This window comes from Stenella coeruleoalba, assembly GCF_951394435.1.
Source record: "Stenella coeruleoalba genome assembly, chromosome: 8".
NCBI classification, from domain to species: Eukaryota; Metazoa; Chordata; class Mammalia; order Artiodactyla; family Delphinidae; genus Stenella; species Stenella coeruleoalba.
Genome location: NC_137154.1, coordinates 53332136 through 53354721, shown reverse-complemented (window position 1 = coordinate 53354721; position 22586 = coordinate 53332136). Strand labels below are relative to the sequence as shown.

At 37.5% G+C, this 22586-nt stretch overlaps 1 protein-coding gene and 1 pseudogene across 5 annotated transcripts in view; both read right to left on the bottom strand.

The window, feature by feature from the left end:
• The window catches only part of UVRAG (UV radiation resistance associated), a 317503-nt gene that overhangs the window by 94070 nt on the left and 200847 nt on the right, over positions 1 to 22586 (bottom strand). The window lies entirely within an intron of this gene.
• Positions 14261 to 17423, bottom strand: LOC307189822 (tomoregulin-1-like; annotated as a pseudogene). The gene has a single exon. The product of its transcript is annotated as a tomoregulin-1-like (transcript).

Sequence of the window (22586 nt, the reverse complement as noted above, 5' to 3'; positions counted from 1 at the left end):
AGTGCAGACAAATAAATATTAAAAAAAAAAAAAAAGATGAGTAGGAGCTAAGGGAAGGAATGTTCCAACTAAAGGAAGCAGCATATGTAAAGAACCACTGCAGGGGTAAGTATGCTGCTTCATGGAATTAAAAGAAGGACAGTATAGTTGGTCTGAGGGGAGTTCTGGCGAGAGAGGAAACTAACGCTGGATAGGAAGGTAGACTATGCAGGGCCCTCTAGACCATGTCAGACCATAGTCTGATTTTTTTTCCTAATAGAAATAAGAAACCATGGAAGGACTTTAAACAAAGGTGTTAACTTGCTTAGATTTTCAACTGATACATTTCTTCTTTAATTAACCCTTCCTCCTTGAACTTTCCTGACAATGACCAATATGCATTTTGGAAATAAAAATATGCTGACTGCTGTGGAGAATGGTTTAGAGAAGGTGAGACCAGCGTGTTGCAGTAATCTAGGTGAGAGATCACGGCTGCTTAGACTAACGTGGTGATATAAGAAATGGAAAAAAGGAGACTAATTTGGAAGACTTTTAGGAGATAAATCATAAAGATTTGGTTACGGTTTGGAAGTGAAGGGTGATGGATAGAGAGGGGTCATGAAGAACTCAATGTTTTATTTTGCCCAAATGAATGAAAGTTCGATCAAATGGTAGAACAACTTCAACAAAGAAATGTAATAGAACTGCTGAGCACTACTGAGAGCCCAGAAATGGTAATTAATCATGAGTTTATAATGATACTATTGCGTGACTCTCTACACATCTGCCTGGGTGCAGCAGGTACAGAGAAAATGGACAACAGGGCTGTAAGAATGAGAAGTCACGGGGGGCGGGGGCAAGACAAAGGTGTGACTAAAATAATGGGACATATAATGTAAACTAGATAAAAATGCCAGGTCTGAAGGTCACCAAGAAGAACAATGAACAAGAGGCTAACACACAAGCCGAAGGAGCTGAGGTAGTCATCAGAGAGCAGGATGCTTGAATCAGATCCTGGATGTGGACTGAAAGAAATGATGACGTGACTCAGAGAGTAACCAGGGGAGTAGATAAAAACTATGGGATGCAGGAGATCACTGGTGCCAAAAGATCAAGGAAATGAAAGGCTAGGGTGTTGAATGAATCATCCACTTGTGTGTTAGTGTCACCCATAACAGCAAGATTTTGAATAGAAAGAGAAAGACTGTTTCTCTTTCCTATGTCACCTGTTTCTTGTTTCTCTGTTGCCAAAACACATGATGAGTAATGGGGTTATAACTGAGAGACTGAAAGAGTGGTAAAGCTGAAGAGCATATGTCTCAAAGGAATAGGTTTTCGTATGTTTCCTTTGCCAACAGGGTAAAGAGGTAAGAATCTAGAAAAACCAACGAGAGGAAGAAAACCCCAATCTCATCTCCTGAATCTGAATATCTACTAGCACATAAGAAAATTAATAGCTACTAAATGGGTACTCATGGGGTCCTCAGGGAAAATGCAAGTTCAGTTAGGGCAAGAGATAGGCTGAACTCCCTGAGAAAAGCCTGAAGATACAGGAGAATTTGCTGATTATACAGATGCACTTTCAGAGGAAGCAGCTGGAGGACTAGAGGGCTGGGTCAGGGTCGACAAAGGAGAGGGCATTTTGAAGATGATGGAGATGATTACAAAAGGTTTTGATGTGTTTCGATGGAAGGTTGAAGTATTCCCATCTGGTAGCTTCTACTTTCTCTATAAAGTCAGAAATGGGATGATTTATCAGGAAGGAAAGGGACAACTGGGGATGGGGAAAAAAGAGAGAAGGTTTAAGACCGTCATGTGGAAGGAGAATCAGGTATCTAGGATGTATTAGTCCAACTGAAATAGATGACTTGAATTCACAGTGCTCCAATCTTTCCAACAGTTTGATTTTTTTCCCATAGGTAAGTGGGTTAGAGGTAAGGATGATGGGATAAGAATATTTAGGAATACTGAAAAGAGAAACTACAAGCATGAAGCCACTAGGGTAAAGACAGTGGCCTAGCCAGGGCAGGAAGATGGGGGCAGTCTATAAGGAGGTGCATAAATCTGCAGAGACTTTTAAAATGATAATAAAATGGGTTAAAAACAATCTAATGCCTAATGCCAGTGATAAAATAATCCTCCCAGAAAAAAAAATCGTTTGTTGGTCTAAGTTCTAAACAATTGCTGCAGTGACTGTTTGATTTCTATATGTATGCAATCTTCAAATCAGGATGTTTTCATTATGCATATGCTAATAAATATTATATCAGCATGGAAGTTAATTCAAAGAACTCCCAGCTGTACAGTCAGCCCAACGAAGTGGACTAAACTACACACTTCCAATTTGATTAAATTTCAAATGGTTTGGAATCTTCGAAGCTTCCTTTGTACACAGTTTGTGTCCCCAGACTGTCTGGTGTAACATATTCCCACATATTCCCGTGTTTAAACAGTAGGTTCAAAATAAACAATGATAGCAATGTGCAATTCTTCTTAGTTCCGAATCATTTTTTTTTCCTGGTGTAGTTTTAGATAAGGTTATTCAGATACAAAAATATTTACAATCAGCCTTGAACAAGGTACAGTAAAATACAAACCTTTAAAATTGCTCCCTGAAGATGGGCACACAGAAACTGTTCAAAAGAAAAAGTATATATATGTATATTTTTTTTAATAAAAGAAAATTTTCTGCTTTTCTTTTTTGGCTATTATCATCTGTTTCATGTGATGATTATTACTGAAAATAATTTTATCATATAGAGAAAGAGGTGTTGAAAATGATCTACTTCAAGTGTCAAAACACTAGGTACATGCTACTGAGAAGTGGTTTTGAATTGACATTACCTTCTCTAGACCCAGAGACATGGGATGTAGAAGAAACAGTCTCCTCTTCAGAAGGCTCCAGGGTAAATGATACTTTCAGAAGAGAGCCAGAGATTTTACTCACCTCTAGCAGTTGTATACTACACATATATAGTAAAGAGGTTGAAGACTTGTATATATTATAGTCACTGAAGAGGGGTTTCAGAAAACACAGAGGAAAGGTCTAGAAGGGAAGTGAGGAGAGAGAGATAATAGATCAAAGGAGAAGCAGCAAACAAAAGATAACAATGTTGAAATAATTCATGGGCAGAGGGTGGCAAAAGTCCTTATAAAAAAGTAAGAAGACGACTGATCTTCCCCTCTCCTTTGGGGAAGGAAGAGAGATAGAATGTATAATAGGAAATCATATATGCCAGTGAAAAAAAGATATTAAATTTGATATGACAGGTAATAAGATGCCATCACAAGTTTTTAGAGGAGAAATTACGTAATGAAAAGATTTACATCAGATTATTCTCTTTGCCAATATTAAATATAGTTCTTTATACAGAGCTGTACTGAAAAGAGAAGGGAATTTCAGGGAAATTGAATTCCAAATAATTGCAGTAAGAAGGTTAAAAAAATCCCCATTTTTTAAAAAACTTTGTAAGTTGCAGGGTTGTGAAAATTGTTAAAGAATTCAGAATCAATTTCCTTCTAGAAACCTTCCAGTTTTTCCACACCCTTTTAGTAACTGTTGAAAAATATTCTACAGGCAAATTTCAGCAAACAGAGCAAAATTAAAGGATGGAAAGCATGTCTATTTTAATAGTCGTTTTTATAAAATAAAAATTCTGCCAAGTAAATCAAAATCACATTCCACAACATTAACAGCCATCCTGCATTTGCCCAGGTTTAACAGCACCTGTTTCCCACAAAAATCTGTAAAGTTTTTTTTTTTTTAAACTACAATTAAGCGTGCAAGGTGCATAAACCTACATACTTGGTAATGCCGAAAGATGTTTCCATCTGGAATATGAATTTGGAAGAAAAACTGCTCACCATTTTAAATTTCTACTTCACAATGTGTGCACATAATATAGATTTGCTTAAATATATCAGTGCAACTAATGGTATATGCTCTGTAAGCCACTCAGGTGCTCAAACCTTTACGTCAAAGTTATTTATTTAATTATAATACCTATTTCTTGGGGGAGAAGAAAAGAAAAGTAGAAGGGGGATTTAGGTATAAGAAGTTAAGCTTTGAAGTCAGAAAGGCATAGACTCAGGCCCCCAGCTTTGTTACTTATGAACTTGGGCATACTACTCTGAACCTGTTTTCAAATCTCTAAAATGGGTTTAATAACACCAATCTTCCAGGACTGCTTGTGAGAATTAAACTAAACAAAAAAACCGAAGACCTAGCACAGTTACCAGGATACAGTAGGCATTCAATTATCATTATTACTATGCGTCACCTCCCCAGCACCTATCTGTAAGTGCCACAAGAGAAGATACTATGTTTGCTGTATATTAATAGAAGGCAAGGAACTCCAGCACCAGAGTAAAAGAGCCAGTGAGCACTGCCAAAATAACAACAGGGATGCTGATGCTGGATTTTATTTACTGAATACCTATTATGCATTAGGTATTGCACTTAGCATACATTATCAATACAATACAAGCACTTGTCCTATTATAGGCACTGTTATTGAGGTGCCCAAGGTCACACCGTCTTTTCTAACACTCAACTACAACCAGAGATCTTACCCCACTCGACCTTACCCCTGCCCCAAGTTGGGATTATCTATTCGTCTCTCATAGAACCCTGTACGCTCACCAACGCAGGACCTTTGACACTATTGTAATTGCGTGTTTATGCCTCTGTATCTTCCACAAGAATGGAAACTGTTATTAATACTGTATCCTAGTTCCTCGAGCACAATGTCTGGAACATTTTTACCGGTTTAATGGAGGGAGGAGTAAATGTAGGGATGAAGTGGTAGAGCTAGAATTCCAACTGGTGCCTTTTGACTCCTCATCTTAAACTAATTCTACACCATGGACCCAAGCCCCACCCCCGCCCAGTAATAATCCCATTTTGTACATTTGTATTATTTTGTAAATTTCACTTAGTCAAGATTTCTATAAAAAATCTGTGGGATTTCTTCAACTCACAAATGAGATGTTCATGAACCAAATTATTACCAAATTTACCACTGATTTCACAAGCTGATACCTTGAAAACAACCAAATCTAGCTTTTATGTGGCAACCTTTTGGTAAAGTAAGTCAAAAAGGCAGCGAATGTTGACATCAATAACTATAGATCTTATTAAAGTCCAAAATGCAACTCCTAAAATCCTAGTAACAATATTACGTACATTTATTACTTTGGAGACTTACATAAAGCAAAGCAGACAAAAAGCTTGGAAATAAATCCACACATTTTTGAAATATCCACTTAATTTCACTAAATTGATTTTTCAATAACTGTGTGCATAAATCTGTTAACTACCTAAGTTTAAAGGTTAATTCAAGATCATCTATCAGAAAGCCTAAAAACTTCTACCTGCTTTCTAGATGTCAAAGCTCAAAATTACATACATAAGTTAGCTAAAGTCAGTGTTCTAGAATGAATAGGCTGTCTACAAATTCCATATATTCAGAATATATTTGAGAAAGATGTATTTCAATTATGGAATTGCAAAAGGAATTACCTCAACTCATAATTTTACCCAATTTCAGCACACAAAAAGACAATTTAAAGGCCCTTAAAGTCATTCTGTTTAAGTATGGATTTCACAGGAGGAGGAAACTTGAAGAATCACTGATCTGGGAGCGACCAATGCTAACGCCTAGGTTGTCATAATCAATCTGCTTTAATTATCAACAAGTTTTTCCCATTTCTGACCAGTCATTTGGAGCTGACCTTTGACAAGTACTTACAAGTCATCGAAATCTCATTTTATTTTATAGCCTCATATTTGTTACTGGGCTAATCTTTACCTGTTCTACATCACACAACAGCTTACATATTTGAATGGCCCAGCAGTAAATTTCCATGGTCCCCCTGGGTCAGTCAGATGTTAGCTGTTAAGTAAAGCTAAAAGGATCTATGCTTCATAAATTTCCTTCAGGGTCCACATTTGCTCTTACAGGCTAGGCTTTCAAGCCCAAACATCTTTATAGCTATGTGCAGTGATTTATTAACTCCTCCTTGTTTTTATCCAAAAAGATCAATCACATATGTATCAATAAGCTGGTGTGCTGGTGACTGCTTTTTATTGTACATATAACCACCTGCCTTTAATACAAACTTGAGTCTAAAGCTTTTCTAAGCTCTTGCGGGATTTTAACAATCTTCACCTGTTTCTAATTTGGTACAAAACATATGGTTTAGCTCTGCTATTTTGTTCTAAGCCAGCCTTTCCTCTTATGGACCCAACAATATAAAAGAAAACAAATCCAGAGCACAAAAACCTAAATTTGGAGGATGTTACACTTACACACACACACACACACACACACACACACACACACACACACACACACACGGCCCATTACTTCTGAATAGCAGTTTTGACATATAACAGGAATAAATTATTATTATTATTTAGTTTCCATTTTTAAAATTTTTATTTATTTTAACATCTTTATTGGAATATAATTGCTTTACATTGTTGTGTTAGTTTCTGCTGTATAACAAAGTGAATCAGCTATATGTATACATATATCCCCATATCCCCTCCCTCTTGCGTCTCCCTCCCACCCTCCCTATCCCACCCCTCTAGGTGGTCACAAAGCACTGAGCTGATCCCCCTGTGCTATGCAGCTGCTTCCCACTAGCTATCTATTTTACATTTGGTAGTGTATATAAACTCAAGATGGATTAAAGACCTAAATGTAAATTATGTTATAGTTATGAAATTATTACATTCCTTTGCAAACAATTAGATGTGTCCTACATTACTCTTGAGGTTTCTAAGAATTATGTTCAAACTGTGAAAATGGCTGTTTAACCTTAGGACCTCAAAAGAGGTAACAGCCATATCTAGTTGCCTGTGAGGTTACGGAAGAGAGTTCCTATCTTTACATTCAGGAATCTACATTTGGTCAGGTGAAACCAAGGTTTTCTTTTCTCTTTCCTTATCCCTCTCTAAATTAGACCAAAAGTTTAAGAAGAGGCAGGGTGCCGGCAGAGAGAGAACCACCACCTAACACAGCATGGTAAAGTCAATACTAAAATTAAGAGTCTCTGGGTGATAGGGCAGGGAGGAATAAATCCTCAGGAAAAAGTGACTAACAGAAATGTCTAGGAAAGGCAGAGAAGTCAACATAGCCTCCCACGGCTCTCCCAGACTCTTCTACACATAGTTACTTTTGCAGTCATGGTGGGACCTGACAACACTGGCCACAGCTGGCATTTAATCTCCCATTCAAATTCCTCTCATCCTTTGAGTCCCAATGCAAATACTCAATCCACTGAAGCCTCCCCCCAAGTCCCAGATCAGAATGGATGGTGCTTTAAGATTCATCAGTATTTATCCTCCATTTGGAAGCATGTACTCACATTACGGATTTGCTTTAAGATCATATATTTACATATCTCTCTCGTACAATAATCTACATAACAGGCACTGAATAAATGTTGAATTGTGTTAAATTGGTTTACAAATAAAAAGGTTTTGTATAAATAAAACATACTTAAAAATTAATGTTTATTTATCAAAAGAATATATGTACATGGTTTAAAAAGTCAAATTGCTCTACAAACTTGATGGTAAAAATATTAGCTTATATGTTTCTTAGGTAATACCTTACCTCTCCCTCAACTCCTAACCCCCTGAGCCAACAATTCTCAATGCTTTAAGCTGCTTTTTAAAGTATTTACCCTACATATACATAATTAATACTCTATATTCCTGTTTCTTGATTCTCTGGTTTTAAAAACAACCTACTGGAAAAGATGAGGATTTCTCTCTCTTACACATTGCTTCCCCATCTCTTCCCAAAACAACCACACTTCTTCCTCCCATTCTCTCAACAAGGTCAATGCCACATTTTGGGGGAATTCTCTGGCAGTCCAGTGTTTAGAACTCAGCGCTTTCAGTGTCGGGGCCGGGTTCAACCCCTAGTCAGGGAACTAAGATCCCACAAGCTGCGCATGGCCAAAAAATAAACAAACAAACAAAAACACATTCTTTGGTGAAATCAATGTGCAATGTTACAGTATTGTAACTACATAATTATTATTTTGAGTAGACCCATATAATGAATGATATTTATATTTTCTTTCTTTTCAACTTGGTTCTTCCTGGAGTTAATTACCATCTAATTTCTTCATTTGTTAAATTTATTGATGTACCTCTAAGTAAGTCATTCTCTGACTCCCTGAAAGCAATGAAAATTCCCTCAAAATATAATTAAATACATCAGATAATCTTTCACTCCTTCTTTGTCCTCCTGCTCTCTAGGCCAGTTGAAGAGCTGACCTTCTACATTTCCCTTCACCATCATCCTGAGATCCCTCTGCTTCTCTGCTGTGCTGGATCCCTTCTTTTCCTTGAATGATGTTTTACTTTTACTGGGTTTATTCCCTTGTATTAATAGAGCACATCTTCCAAGAGTTTCCTAGGAAAGGTGCATAGGGAGATTTTTTTTTTTAGGACCTCCATGTCTGAAAAGACTTTTCTACCATGTATTTGACTGACAGTTTGACAGATATAGGCACACCTGGTTTTTACTGTGCTTCGCTTTATTGTGCTTCGCAGATACTGCATTTTTTACAAATGGAAGGTTGTGGCAATCCTGCATCGAGGAAGTCTATCAGCGCCACTTTTTCCAGCAGCATTTGCTCACTTCACCTCTCTGTGCCACATTTTGGTAATTTTTACAATATTTCAAACTTTTTCACTATTATCGTATTTGTTATGGTGATCTGTGATCAGTGATGTTTGCTGTTACTATTGCAAAAAGATTACGACTGGCTGAAGGTTCAGATGATGGTTAGCATTTTTAAGCAGTATTTTTTCATTAAGGTATGTACACTGTTTTTTAGACATAATGCTATTGCACACAACAGACTACAATATAGTGTAAACATAACTTATATAGCACTAGGAAGCCAAAAAATTCATGCGATTTGCTTTATTGTGGTGGTCTAGAATCAAGCCCACAGTATTGCCCAGGGATGCCATATATAAGCCAAGCTTATAGAAATAATTTTCCCACGGTATTCTGAGGGCATTGTTCCATCACTTTCTACCTTTCAGTGTTGACTTTGAGCAGTCAGATATCATGATTCCCATTCCGTTGTATTTTTTCCCCTCTGCAAGGCTTCAGAATCTTCACTTTACCTCTAGCATTTTGAAATATCACAGTGCTTGGCACTCACTGGGCTCCCACAATCTGAAATCAAGTCCTTCAAATTATTAGAATTTTTCTTATGTTATTTCTTGAATAATTTCCTACCCTCTTGTTTCCTCTTCCTTTTCTAATGGTCCCTGACCATTCATTTTTAAAAGTGAGGCACTAAAACATTGATTGATGGGACTTCTCTGGTGGCGCAGTGGTTAAGAATCCGCCTGCCAATGCAGGGGACGCGGATTTGAGCCCTGGTCTGGGAAGATCCCACATGCCGCGGAGCAACTAAGCCCGTGTGCCACAACTACTGAGCCTGCGCTCTAGAGCCTGCAAGCCACAACTACTGGGCCCGCGTGCCTAGAGCCTGTGCTCCACAACAAAGAGAAGCCACCGCAATGAGAAGCCCGCACACCGCAACAAAGAGTAGCCCCCGCTCACCACAACTAGAGAAAGCCCCGTGCACAGCAACGAAGACCCAACGCAGCCAAAAAATAAATTTATATATATAAAAAAGATGCTCTTTACAAATAAAAAACACAGTGATTTCAAATATGAGCCCCAAATTGAATGGTACAGTAGCTTACACAGAGAGTGAAAAGCAAGTAAGTATACATTAAATGAATACAAACAAATTGGTTCTTGATTCATTTGCTGAGAAATATTTCCCAGTTGCCCCTCAACTGACAATGATCATTCCCATGTCTTTGTTCACGATGTATATATAACTTATGTGCCACTCTTCTATTTTTAAATTGGAGAATAATGAGCAAATAACTATATATCCACGACTCAAACTTAATTGATTTTTTGCATTTTTTTAGTTAAAAGAAATAAAATGCTTACAGATAAAGTGAGCCTCCTTTGTTCCCCATCCCTACTACCATCAGTTAGGATGCTTTCAACCTCAATTAACAGAAAACCCAAATCAACTGATTTAAATAATAAGACTGGAGACAGATTAGTTCCAGGATTGGCTAACTCAGGAACTTGATGACTTTATCCAGAACCCAGTTTTTCCCATCCTTCTATTCTGCCACTATATATGTATTACTAGCAGCCCAGTCATATCTGTCTTAGTACATAAAACCATTCCCAGAAATACCCCCAGAGAACTGGCCATAACTGTGACACAAGTTTATGCACAAACCAAGCACTGGTGATGGAACGGACTTACTGTGATTGGTAAACAGCCAGTTGTAATTTACTGCTGGGGGCTGAGCCCCACCTTCCATATAGCAAATGAAGAGAAAGAATAATTAACAAAATGGAGCTCTGCTGATAAGTAGGAAGCCAAGAATGGCTGTGGGTAGACAAGCAACGCATCTGCCATGGCCCCTCCCACAAGCTACTAGCTTTATAAATTTGGTGAACATCTGTATATATCACTTTTTACACTTTTAAAACACAAATGTTTAAATGAACAGTGATAGATCACGTATATCATTCTGCAACTCACTTTTCCCCTCAGTACTGTGTTTTAAGAGGTATTTTTGCTTATATACATATGTAATGCATTTCTTTGAACTCCTAATTAGTACTCTATCTCATGGATATTCAGACTTTACTTCTCTACTTCCTTACTGACGAAGATTTAGGCTGTTTCTATTTTTTTCTAATTTTTGCCCTCCTTTGAGCAACTTTTTCTAGTATGAATACAGTTTTTAAGTATGTCCCCATTTTACTAGATTCCTCCAGAATGTTGCTGATGCTAACCCTAGAGAACAATGTGTAGCTTTGGAAGTAAAGCTGACCTGTCTGTGACTCAGGTTACACATCAATACAAGGGGAATAATAACAGCATTAATCTCATACTGCTATTGTGACTATATAATTTTCAACAGTACCTGAAACACAGTAAGAGCAACTATAATTTTCTGAGTGATTACTATTGGTGTTAGTAATCTTTATATTCCTAGAATAGAGTACAGAGCCTATTCACACCTGTCGTGGGTTTTTACTGTGTGCACTTGGCTAAATAAGAACTATTTCCCAGAATACCAGCACATGTGTGGATCCAGGCTAGAGCTGAACAAAAATTGGCATGAGATTTGGAGAACAGAAGTGAAGCAGCAGACATGAAGCTCTGAAGTGAATGGTGGTTAGACCCAGTAACAGACATAGGCTGCCTGCAGATTCCATCTGGTCTTGGCGCTCCTCTTCCGCATCTAGCTCTTGTTCCCAACTGCTGGTGCTGATGACAAACAGTGACTCCAGGCCCACTAACAGATGCAGTGGTAACAGTCCTCCGTAGATGTTTCCCCACCTGCTCTCCTTTGGGGTTCCACTCGGCAGCTGGTTAGATCTTGCTTCCCACCTCCTGGCCTGAGCTGTCCAACCTGCACCAAGCTTCTGAAGGGCTGGTTAGGGACTTTCTCTGATCCTCCAACTCCCCCTTTTGGATTCTTCTCCAGCTTCTCCCACAGTTTTGTAATATCTTATGCTTATAATAAATCCCTTATACCATAAGACTCATAGTGATTCTGCTTTCCTGACTGATGGAATTAATATCCTTTCATAATTCTTTGAGCTGTTTCTTTTAACTACGGAACCAAAAGCTTTTTATATTGTCTGGATTCCATCCTTCTTTCTTTCCTTCCTTTCTCCCTCTTTCCTCCTTCCTTTCTTTCTTTTTGCTATTTACACGCTAAAGTTTTCACTCACTAACTTATAAAAGGAAATTTTTGTTTTAAATTGAATCTTGACAGGAAGAAGGGATTCCCCCATGATTTTCTGGACAAAAAACCAAAGTCTCCAAAAAGTATTTGGTTATCCTATTTATTTTTTAGCCCAACTAATTTGATATATTTTCATAAAAATCAGAGTAGCAGAAGGCCTAGTTAAACCAGGTACATATATGTGTACATTCGTTTATTCACATATTTTATGTCCTTCATTATCATTTTTATAATGCTATATATTTTTCATTGATAAAGATCTTTCACATTTTTTTTTTTGTGGTACGCGGGCCTCTCACTGTTGTGGCCTCTCTCGTCGCGGAGCACAGGCTCCGGACGCGCGGGCCCAGCAGTCATGGCTCACGGGCCCAGCCGCTCTGCGGTATGTGGGATCCTCCCGGACTGGGGCACGAACCCATGTCCCCTGCATCGGCAGGCGGACTCTCAACCACTGCGCCACCAGGGAAGCCCAGTCTTTCACATTTTTATTAAATATATTACAAGGTACTTATATTGTGGTCACTCTCTATTTGGTTATTACTGGTATACAGAATTTACTTAATTTTCATGTTGATCTTATATCCAACAAACGTGCTAGTTTTCTAATTCTAATAGTTTGCAGATTCCCTCACAGCTTCTACATAACATTCATATCTGCAAAAGACAATTTTGTCCCTTTATTTAAAATATTTATACTTCATCTCTTTTCTCCATTTAATTATATAGACCAGGACCTCAAGCATAATGTTTTTAAATATTTTACTGTATAATAACTGGCATCCTTAGCTGCTTTCTAACTTTAATGGAAATAGTTTCACTATTTAGCCTAATGGTTGTTATAGGATTGATAACTATTCTTTAGCATTTTAAGGAAATTCCCTGCTTTTTCTAGTTTTCAAATAGTTTCTATAACAACGACTAGTACTATTTGCAATCATCTGAGGCTTTACCATGTGCCAAATATATTTTACACATACTAGCTCATTGAATCCACCCAAACACCTAATGAGGCGGGTACTATTATTATCTCCACTTTACAGACAATAAAGTAAAGCATTGGGAGATCAAGTAATTTGTCCAAGGTCACGTGATGTAACTGTTTTCTATTACTATTAAAAAAATACAAAACATTTCTCAGATTAAAACAACATATAAATCTTAAAAGTTCTCATTACAAGGAAAACATTTGTAACTTTGTATGGTGATGGATGGTAACTAGCCTTATTGTCGTGATCAGCTCTCAGCATATACAAATATTGAGTCATTATATTGTATACCTGAAACTAATATAATGTTATATGTCCATCACACCTCAATTTTTTAAAAAAGCCACTCATTTATTAGCTCGTATTTTTTGTAGGTCAGAAGTCCAGGCACAGCATAGTTGGGTTCTCTGCCCAACATCTAACAAGCATGAAATCAAGACAATACCATACACAGTAAGTAAGAGTTTAGATTCAAACTCATGCCATCTGGTTCTACAGTTTATGCTCCTAATCAAAACCTATTATTGTCTTTCTAAATAAGTGTTGAATTTTATTGAATGCTTTTTCTGCACTTAGTAAAAAAACAACCACATGATATTTCTGTTTATCTGTTAATGAGTGAATTATGTGGAAGACTTTTTAGTGTTGAGCCATTGACTCTTCTCAACTGCTCGATTCAGCTTGCACACATTTTAATTTGTATTTTTGTATTTATGTCCATAAATCAGTTTGTCTACCAAGTCTGTTTCTCATATTATCCTGATCAGGTTGTTTATTAAATGCCTTCAAGGCAAATGCTTGCTCACCTTATCTCTCTAGGTTCTTGCCATCACTCAGTTTTTGACCTAAGTATTCTTTATTTTATTGTTAACTAATAGATACATTTAAGATTCTTTTTTTGGGCTTCCCTGGTGGCGCAGTGGTTGAGAATCTGCCTGCCAGTGCAGGGAACACGGGTTCGAGCCCTGGTCTGGGAAGATCCCACATGCCGCGGAGCAACTAGGTCTGTGCACACAGGCCACAACTACTGAGCCTGTGTGTCTGGAGCTTGTGCTCCGCAACAAGACGAGGCCGTGACAGTGAGAGGCCCGCGTACCGCGATGAAGAGTGGCCCACGCTTGCCACAACTAGAGAGAGCCCTCGCACAGAAACGAAGCCCCAACACAGCCAAAAATAAATAAATATAAATAAATAAATAATTTTAAAAAAAAGCATTAAGAGAATGACAATCAGAAAAAAAAAAAAGATTCTTTTTTTAATCCTACATTTTCAGTGTTGGTCCAGATATCTATTCTATCATGCTCGGGAAACAGATCTTATTCAGTTTTCCCATTTCTTTTAAAATCAATTTTGTTATATTTTATATACTTTTTGCTAAAAAAATCCATTCTACCTAAAAGTTGTCACAGTATGTTCTTATGATTTTTCAGTCTCTGTTGTATCTATAAGTGTCTCCTTTTCTGTTGTCATAATTACCTCTCTGTATTTTTTTACTCAGCCACTTTTAAATAACACTTCTTCATTGCCATTCCCTCTAATCTCTATTCCTAGAATATTCCTATTAGATACATGTTGACACCTCTTAATTAACCTCTGTGTCCTATAACTTCTGTCTCATATATCTCTTTATCTCTCTGGGCTGCATTCTGGGTGACATTTTTCATTTCTATTTACTATTCACAAATTCTCTGCTTAAGTGTGTCTAGTATACTATTTATGAGGGTCTTTTTAAAAAATACATTTTTCTATGTCTCTTGAGTCACAACTACCTATTTCTTTTTCTTTTTAATTTATTTGGCTGCACCTGGTCTTAGCTGCAGCACACGGGATCTTCGTTGCATGGCAGGTGGGATCTTTTTAATTGCGGCATGCAGGACCTTTAGTTGCAGCATGTGGGATCTAGTTGCCTGGCCAGGGATCGAAGCCGGGCCCCCTGCATTGGGAACATGGAGTCTCAGCCACTGGACAACCAGGGAAGTCCCAACAACTACCTATTTCTGTTTCATAAAATCTCATTCTTCTTTTATGGATGCTATTTCCTCCTTTGAGAATTTTGAAATTCTTAAAAGTCTTTTTTTATATTATTATTTCTATTTCCTTATATGTGTATTCTCCTATTTTTTTGGCCTTTCTTTATATGTCCATGGATTTCCCCTTTGGGTTTCCTACCCCCAGGACATTTCATAAAAGATTAAAGTAGAAAAGAGTTAACTGAAAGAGCTATAAACAATTTAACCCTCAGTAAGTGTATGACTCCTAGATGAAGACAGTGTATACTCAAATTGAGTTTTAGTGTCTTCCAGGAGTTCAAGTGTTTGAAACACAATAGAGAAAAGAGGAATATTTTACTCAAAAGACATCTGGTGAATATAATGATTATCTGAGTTCTAGGAATTGATCTTTTTCTAATATTACCTGATGTTGCTCTGTGTATACAAGTGTACATTCAGGCACACCCATGTGTGAAACTCATGACAATGAAGCATTTCTAATTTAATATTTGTAAACTTTTATGTCATTGGCTAGTTTTGAGTGTGAAAATACTGCTTATTGTTCCTCTGAATTAATGTTGTCAAACAAATAGGTCCTGATGTCAGCATATTTTTGCAGGGAGTGAGGACTGGGTCATTTAAGCATAATTACATTATTTTCACTGGAAAAGCCAAAAAACTGAAATAGATATTCTGAACTAACAACTTTTAAGTTGGTCCTAAAACTTTATCTAAAAAGTACTTTCTAGTCAATAATCGGGCCTTTACTCTTAGTGACAAAATGACTGTTGAGACTAGTCCCAAACCGCCCATCAACCAGCCATATCATTCTCTGCTCAAAATCAGATTGTCTTTCTTGCTCTCCCAGGGGTATGCCTGATGAATCTTGCAATGTGTTCATAAGACAAGGTAAAGAAAGGAGTGTTACTGAATAAAAGGCACAAAACAAGGTATTTTTATTATCTCTCAAATTAGATAATAAGCTGAGATAATATGCTCACTTTCTTAGTCTGTATCTGCTCTATAAAAACATCTAGCCTTTACAGAATTGATTTTAAACTAATCATTTATTTTAAAAAGGAAAAAAGGAGATAGTTTTAACTGTTTTTTTTTAAATGACAGAGTAAGCTTTATTCAAATCTGTTTGTTAAACAGACTATTTTCACAACATCTAAATCTACTTTTCAGTGATCCGTTCCATCATTGCTACCATATACTTTAAAAAATTCAGTATTATTTTTTCAAAGAGAGAAATGATCAAATTCCAGTTCATACATCTTATAAATATTTTACACCTAACACACACAGCTTTACAGTTCATGCAACAGGTAGTGTCTAAAAAATCGGTTAATAAATCTCAAGAACATTGAAATGTCTAAACACAGTGTCTTCTAGATTTTTTTGTAAGAAAAGTAATCTGTAAATATCTTTACCTTCAGTTCAAGCTTGGTCATTTGCTGTGGTCACTGTGGAAGAAGTGGGTATGACTTTATAACCATTTGGAAGTGGTCCGTCTTTGCAAAAATATTACATTGCATGGGTAAAGAACAAGTCTTAGAATTACCATGTAATACAAATTTGTGAAATCAATTTCTGTATTTAAAAACATAAAACAAAGACTAAACAGTCCAAAACTGTTGTAGCTGAATATTCTAAATACGAGCCAACAGTACACTAAAAATGTCCAAAAAGAAGGCCTCTGAAATAAATATTTCCATTCTTTAAAAAAAAGACATAATTTATATGTACATCACATTGTCAGTATACATATAAAAGTCATCAGTTTAAACCATTCTGGAAATATGTATCTGAAGTAAAATGGCCTAGGTTTTGCTGCTGTCGTCCTCTATTGTTTTTAGGGCATTTTCTTGTTATGCACATGACAACTGCTACTATAATGGCAATCTGTACAGCTCCAATAATTGCTGCAGTAAGAACATGAGTGAGCTTTTGCCTACTTGGCACTACATAGAGAATACTAAAGTCTATCTTTTCACAGTGCTGTCCAGTGTAACCAGACTCACATCTACAAGAAGCCTGAGTAGAATAAATGAATTCACATTTTCCATGGATACAGTAACTACTGAGGTTTTCAGGGCAAAGCATGTGGTTTCCAATATAAACATCTTCCCTTTGATCACTAGCATCTTTCACATCTGGTTGATATTGTAGTCCATCATTTTTCTTTCCCAACAAACTAGTGTCATCTGTGTCTGTACAATGACCAAGATGCCTTATATCAATCTGTTCTTGTTTTATATAAGATGCTTCTCGAACAAAACAGGGATTGTTATAGGAACTCCCATCAGAAGCAGACACAGGATTAAAACTGTATCCACTGCAATCTATATTACATACACACCCAACATTCTCTGTATCTTCATCACACTCAGCTTTATATTTGCAAGGTCCACACTTGGAGTGTTTTCCATGAACAACTCTCCCTGCCCCTTCCTATTCTCTCTCTCCAGATCCAGAGCCATTATCAGAGTAGCATGGTCCCCTTGCTACTACTATTATCTCTTCCTGGTGCTTACAACCAGCCCTTCTGGGAAAGCATTCATTTTGGTACGTGTCCCCATTTGATCCACAGATGGGAATATAATTTGTATGGCACATATACATAACTTCTGAGAATTTTGTGTCTTTTTGGTTTTTTGGCCGTGCTGAGTCTTCGCTGCTGCGCTCGGGCTTTCTCTAGTTGCGGTGAGCAGGGGCTACTCTTCGTTGTGGCGCACGGGCTTCTCATTGCAGTGGCTTCTCTTTTTGCAGAGCATGGGCTCTAGGTACATGGGCTCAGTAGGTGTGGCTCTCGCAGGCTCTAGAGCGCAGGCTCAGTAGTTGTAGCACATGGGCTTAGTTGCTCACAGCACATGGGATCTTCCGGGACCAGGGAGCAAACCCGTGTCCCCTGCATTGGCAGGTGGATTCTTAACCACTGCGCCACCATGGAAGTCCCTGCCATTTTTTTGTTTTGAATTTTATTTTATTTTTTTATACAACAGCTTCTTATTAGTTATCTATTTTATACATATTAGTGTATATATGTCAATCCCAATCTCCGAATTCATCCCACCAGCGCCCCCATTACTATAATCCAAAGACCTAGAAAAATGTCTCTCAGGCAGTACATAATTACTGAACATTTGATGAATGAACGAATAGGTGAGCAGGTTCATTTATGTGTTTATAATTCTGATACTATGAACCCTGACTTTGAATTAGCATTTAATAATAAAAATACTACAAAATTGAGTTAAGTGTCTATTCCAAATTGCATGCTAAAAAGACAGGTAGGTTCCCCCCAAAATGATACAAAATGAGAAAGGAAACTTCTTTCAATTAAGTGTGACCAAGCTGTATCTTCTTAGAACAGAATACTGCTTATCATTTCCCCTAGAAACCTCTGAAGGAAAATAACATGCTATTTATTTACCAAATTCTTTTCAACCACCTCAGGAATCTCCCATTTTTTGATTTATGCAGAGACCACAAATAATATAGAAGCCAGAAAATAATAAAAGAAAGTCTTGTATCTCTCATACAGAACACTATTTAGCAAATTCAATATTAGGAGGTGACTTCTAAAAAGTTTTTCCTCTAGTAACTAATTTTTTAAAGTCAGAAATGACAAAATTATGCTACTGCACACTCAAAAATAAATATTCCTTCTATGGAATATTTTACAACAGAAGTTGTCTCAATAAATTCATTCGTCATCTACACATTTTAAAAAGGTTTAGTATAGCTGTCAATCAAACTCCAAGAGACTTGCCATTTCTCATTAACTTTCCAACTGTATATATATACAAACTAAATAATAAAACGCTCCAGTTGCTTACTGGTGTGTTTAATTAACTTACAGCAGTAAATTTCTATAACTAACTACTGTTAACACTTCTAGTATTTCATCACTAGACTCTCCACATCATGAACCTGGGAGTCATCATTTATATTAATGGGAGTTACTAACAAGCAGGATGGGAAGAACTAATTCTTTTATAAGTTTTTAAAAAAGGTTTCCAATAATACAAATGAGTAGCACTCAAAATTCTTGGCATTTATTATCATCAATATTTCCTCAAAAGTAAATATGGAGAACCACTACTATAAATCTAAAACTAATCAAGAACTGGTATATGAAAATTATATGAATTATGAGAAAAAGTAACCACCTGCATCAACCCTGTATGAAAAGGAGATGCTGTATACAAAGAAACATGTATTCTAGTCTTAAAGGAAGTAGCTTTAAGAAAAAAAGGTGGGGGGGCTTCCCTGGTGGCGCAGTGATTAAGAATCTGCCTATTAACTTATCCCTCTTTTATTTATGCCTAAAAGAAAACTGCTGAGCAACCTGAAGTCACTCACCAGGCTGGGTGAGAAACTAGATGCTTTGGCCAATGGAAAGGGGCAATACCTGTTTTTTGCCAGGGTGTGTGTCCTTCTGTTGTATCTAGCCTTTGCTTGGGCAGCTCCTAAGCCTCTTCCACACTCAGCAGCTCAGATGTTTAGGGGCCACCACCTAAAGCATGCCTTTGCTGGCTGCTCAACTCATCCCCAAGTATTTCTAACATGACCCTTATAATGCTGAGGATGACTGTCTACTGACTTGCTCTCCATCCCTGATGCCACTTCAGCAGCTGAGTAATTTCACCTAATACCAGCATCTTGTGCAGTGACAAACATGTACTAGTCCTCAACATATGGTCTGACTTCAGTGATGTAAGTCTTTTGTAATTTAACTCTCCTGTGACTTAACTATACATGAGTTAACTCTCATATCAATTTTTCATTTCAAGGAATTAGAGAAGAAAAACTCTGAAAACCAATTGATCATTTAATCCAATTCAGAAGTTACATTTGGTGATCTTATAACTGTAAATTATTGTGGGGAGAGGAGTAAAAAATGGCAGTGAATAGAACCGTCTGGTTAAAAGAATGATATAAATTTGTTTTACAATTACACTATTATCCAAGACATAAATGTTATTCCTAGAAAACTGTCTAAAGAACTATTATAATAAGATGCTTTGGGAAGTTACAGTAAGTTCACATCTACCTAAAAATAATTTTCTTACCTTTCCACCCATTTATTTCTTCAGAAAACTGAAAGATTCCACAAATCACTTACTCCAAACTCTCTGGCTTGATATAATTATCCTCATATCCCTCACTATTTGCCTACCAAAAGATCTAACATAAGAATTAAAGGAAAGAAAGATACTACTTTCAATGTCTTCATTCTTCAAAGTCTTATTTATTAGAGTAAATGATTAATTCATATCAGAATCCAAAGCATCTATGCCGTCATATGATGCACATTAATAACAGACCGCAGAAGGCCAGTCCATGCTACCTGGAGAACTCACTGATGCTCTGGGGACCTCCTGTTGAGAAACACTGATTTCACATATTCTAATAATGTAACAATCTTTAACCCATGACATAGCCCACTATTAACTAAATATATTATTCCTCTACTTTCCCCGGTCCCTCAAAGCATTACATTGAACCTCTCTACACTGATTTGAGCACACTGCAAACCAGAAAAGCAGTAAGTTCAAGTTAGGGTCACATGTCAGAGTCATCTGGTTTTCTTTTTTATTCCACTGTCCCATTATATTACTGTATTTTAATTTAGTTGGTTGCAGAAAGCTGAGATGACAATAATACTAGAGAAGACTTCCTCATCCAGATAATAACATCAGCACTGTAAAACACACTTCATTAAAAACAACACACACAACAATATGCTTCCAAATGTCAGAGATGAAATGGCTACACAATTACTTTTGACTCATTTTCCACATTTCCCCTCTCTCAGTGGACTGCCTAATCTCCGTAGGGTGTTCATTTCCTGTTTCACCCAGCAACCACCTTCTGCATTTTTATTTTGTTGATTTCTGCTGCCTAAAATTTCCATGGGGATTCCTCATTTTAAAACACACTCTTTGCTCTCACTCCTGAACACAGCCCAATTAGCACGACTGCCTGTGCCTTGGATTACAACAGGCACTGAAGTTAATAGCTTCCCATGGTCCTAAGGGAGTGTATGAAACAAGGATTGTCCTGGCCAGAGCATCTAGAGTTAAAACTATGGGCTAGAGCATGGAGTGTCAGATTACTTAATAGCATTTGCAGAAACTGAACATCCCTTTTGCTCTCCTAATTCAATTCAAAAAATATTTATTGAGTGTTTACACAATACAAGGCTCTGGGTAAGACAATGGAGTAAGTTTCATGCCAAGTAAGATGCAGTTTCTACACTGAAAATATTTCAGACAACAAAAAGACAACTCTAATACATCACTTGTATCACTGGGTTGCTGTTAAAATGAAATGAGAACATATATAAACATAACTCATTTCTGAGATACTACATAGAAAGAATTGCTCATAGGATCACAAAAGGCTACGACAGTCCATCAAACTATGGGGAATTAAGAAAGACTTTACAAGGCAAGTTTTAGATAATAATGGAAGAGCTTTATGTACAACCACAATTAGGTTATGAACTGAGAGGGCACTGGGATAAGACTAAAAAAGTAAGTAGCGGGCCAGGCTGGGAACTGTTTAACTATTTGAACCTGCTCTACATTCCTTTTATGAATAAGGGTTTCAGCATTCGCTGAACCGATAGGTTCTAAAACACAGACACTTACTTGACTCATTAGCAGATATTAGGCAGTAAACTCCCTGAGTAGTTGAAGTAAGAAACAAGCCTTCAGACCTGCAACAGTTTTTGTTTTGTTTTTTTGTGTGTGTGGTACGCGGGCCTCTCACTGTTGTGGCCTCTCCTGTTACGGAGCACAGGCTCCGGACGCACAGGCTCATGGGCCCAGCCGCTCCACGGCATGTGGGATTCTCCCGGACTGGGGCACGAACCTGTGTCCCCTGCATCGGCAGGCGCACTCTCAACCACTGCGCCACCAGGGAAGCCCCTGCAACAGTTTATTTTACCCTGTGCTCTGGGAAACTTCATTAGTCCTTTCCATTTACACCAATGACTGAAAGACGATGTACCCTGTGGCATTACTACAAAAAGAAATCTAGTACTATTCTACTGGGTTGCATTTTTAATTTTCCTTAACCTTTTCTTAGGCCCACGTTTCCTTTTAGCACCTAGAATTAGAAAAAAAAAATACATAGCTGCCTGGAATTACTGTTGCAAAGCTCAAAGTATACATAATCGTAGGTGCAAAATTTTATTGAGCATCTTCTGTGTGCCAAGCACTGTGCTTCATTTAAACCTCATGATAATCTAGTGGCATAGATATTATACCAGGTGAACCAAGACTCAGAGAGGACAACCTTTCCCCAGTTGCTCAGTGATTACAGGTGAAGTCCCAACGTAACTTCAAAGACTTAAGTGATAAAAAACCAAAAACAAACTCTGCCTAGTTTAAATAAATTGAGGAAAGAGAGAAGAAAAGAGAGGCATTTTGCATTGTACCTTTTAGAGGAAAAACAAATGTTAAGTGAACCAACTGATAAATGAGATTTAAATAATTAACATTTTCAATAAGAACACGGTGACTCCGCTTAATATATAGGAATTCACATCATGGCATTTTTTACCAGTGAGCTTCCCCTAAACCAGGAAAGGGGTATTTCAGTCTCATATATAGCCCCCCCCCTTTTTTTTTTTTTGCGGTACGCGGGCCTCTCACTGTTGTGGCCTCTCCCGTTGGAGCACAGGCTCCAGACGCGAAGGCTCAGCGGCCATGGCTCACGGGCCTAGCCGCTCTGTGGCATGTGGGATCTTCCCGGACCGGGGCACGAACCCGT